Source organism: Bos indicus, chromosome 21 (assembly GCF_029378745.1).
Source record: "Bos indicus isolate NIAB-ARS_2022 breed Sahiwal x Tharparkar chromosome 21, NIAB-ARS_B.indTharparkar_mat_pri_1.0, whole genome shotgun sequence".
In the NCBI taxonomy this organism is placed as follows: Eukaryota; Metazoa; Chordata; class Mammalia; order Artiodactyla; family Bovidae; genus Bos; species Bos indicus.
The window spans coordinates 14,266,777-14,269,270 of NC_091780.1; the positions used below are offsets into that span (position 1 = coordinate 14,266,777).

The 2,494-nt window shown below is 47.0% G+C and overlaps 1 pseudogene; it reads left to right on the forward strand.

Annotated features, from left to right (window-relative positions):
- The first annotated feature begins 1,330 nt into the window (after window positions 1–1,330).
- LOC109575701 (large ribosomal subunit protein uL29 pseudogene) lies at window positions 1,331–1,778 on the forward strand (annotated as a pseudogene).
- Window positions 1,779–2,494: the final 716 nt, after the last annotated feature.

Here is a 2,494-nt window from a genome sequence, read left to right on the forward strand (position 1 = left end):
GCCTCATTGTGATAGAAAAGCCTGTGCTGCTTGTGTATGTGTGTGGTGAAATTCATGACATTAAATTCACCATTTTAAGTATTTTAAAGTGTACACTTCAGTGGCCTTAAGCACGTTCATGCTTTTGTGCAACCATCATCACCATCCATTTCCAGAACTTTTTCATCATCCTAAGCTGAAACTCTGTGCCCATTCAAAAGTAATCCCTCATTTCTTCTCTTTCCAGCCCTTGGCAACCACTCTTTCTTTCCATTTGTGAGAATGTGATTATTCTAGGTACCTCGTTTAAGTGGAATTACACTGTATTTGTCTTTCGTGACTGGCTTATTTCACTTAGCATAATGTCATCAAGGTCCATCTAGGTTGTAGCAAGTGTCAAAATGCCCTTCCTTTTTAAGGCTGAATAATATTCCGTTGTTTGCGTAGAATACATTTTGTTTCTTCCTTTCCTCTGTCCATGAACACGCTCATGGTTGTTTCCGCCTTTTGGCTATTGAATAGTGCTGCTATGAACATGGGGTGTACAAATATCTGAGGTTCTCCAGGCAAGGATACTGGAGTGGGTTGCCGTACCCATAATCCAGGGGATCTTCCCAACCCAGGGATCAAACCCATGTCTCCAGCATCTCCTGCATTGGTAGGCGGTTCTTTACCACTAGCACTACCCAGAAGTCCCTTTTTTATAAACACATATGCCCAACAGACATTTTATTTCATTAGCTCTGTTAAGAGTCCTGGTAACCTACATTTTTAACAAGACCTTCCCCCTCAGCTGATTCCAAGGCCAGACCAGGTCTGGGAAACAAGGAACTAGATCCCAAACAAATTGAGTTGATCCGGTCTAGAGTCCTCTTTGCAGTTCCTCTGTAGTCAGATGGGTTCTGTAGTAATCCCACCCCAGTGAAAGTAAAAATAGCTTTCATATTATAAATGTCAGCTCCAAGAGCCTGAACAGGGGACATCTGACTGTCCTCTTTAGAATAGGGAGACCAGGAACCAGGATTCAAGCTCATCTCTCTCATCCAAACACCATGCTATTAGGCTCACAGACTAAGCTTCTCTGACTCCTCTAAGCAGGTTGCAGCTCTCCTGGGTCACTCAAGATGCCATCCAACACCACAGGATAAGAGGACAGTAAGTCCCCTATGTATGAGCAAGTTGTATTCCGAGAGTGCATGCCTAAGTCCAATTTGTTATTAAGTCCAATACAGTTAACCTAGGTACCCAGCTAGCACAGTTGGCTATATAGTACTGTACTGTAATAGGTTTATAATACTTTTCACACAAACACAACATATAAAAGACAAACACACAAAAAATTAAGGGCCTCTTCCTCTTTCCCTCCGAGAAGGCAGCGGAGGCAGACTGTACAGCCATGGCCAAGATTAAGGCTCGAGACCTTCGCGGCAAGAAGAAGGAGGAGCTGCTGAAACAGCTGGAGGACCTGAAGGTGGAGCTGTCCCAGCTGCGCGTGGCTAAAGTGACAGGCGGCGCGGCTTCCAAACTCTCCAAGATCCGAGTGGTTCGTAAATCCATCGCCCGTGTACTGACCGTCACTAACCAGACTCAGAAAGAGAACCTCAGGAAATTCTATAAGGGCAAGAAGTACGAGCCCCTGGATCTGCGGCCCAAGAAAACACGTGCCATGCGCCGCCGACTCAACAAGCATGAAGAGAACCTGAAGACCAAGAAGCAGCAGCGGAAGGAGCGGCTGTACCCCCTCCGGAAGTACGCAGTCAAGGCTTGAGCATCCAGCTGTCAATAAAACAGACAGACCACTGGCAAAAAAAAAAAAAAAAATAATAAGAAAGCATTTTTGATCTTACAGTGCAGTACCTTGAACAGTACATCACAACAGCTGGCACACAGGGGCTGGCACGGAGTGAACAGGCCAGAAGAGTTCCTGATGGAGGAGGGAGAGGAGGTGGGAGACGGTAGACCTGAAGGCTCGTCGGCAATAGGAGACAGAGGGCAAGCTAAGAGTTCACTCACGCCTGACATTGATGGCAAGGGTTCTGCTTCCTTGCTGGATTTAAGTGTATCTACCAGTATTCTTGCCTGGAAAATCCCATGGAAAGAGGAGCCTGGTAGGCTGTAGTCCATGGGGTCGCTAAGAGTCGGACACGACTGAGAGACTTCACTTTCACTTTTCACTGTCATGCATTGGAGAAGGAAATGGCAACCCACTCCAGTGTTCTTGCCTGGAGAATCCCAGGGACGGGGGAGCCTGGCAGGCTGCCGTCTCTGGGGTCGCACAGAGTCGGACACGACTGAAGCGACTTAGCAGCAGCAGCAGCACCCTCTTGAAGAACCAATCCAGTGATATCTGGGTAGCAGCTCTTTTATTCTTGTCATGGATGACACGGTGGCACTGGATTGCGTTCTGAATAGCTGCTCCAAACTTCATGCACCGTTCCACGTTCAGGTCCTGCACCTCCAAAACCGACAGTGTCTCCTCAAATAGAACTAACTTCCGTGATTGGACGTGCGAATA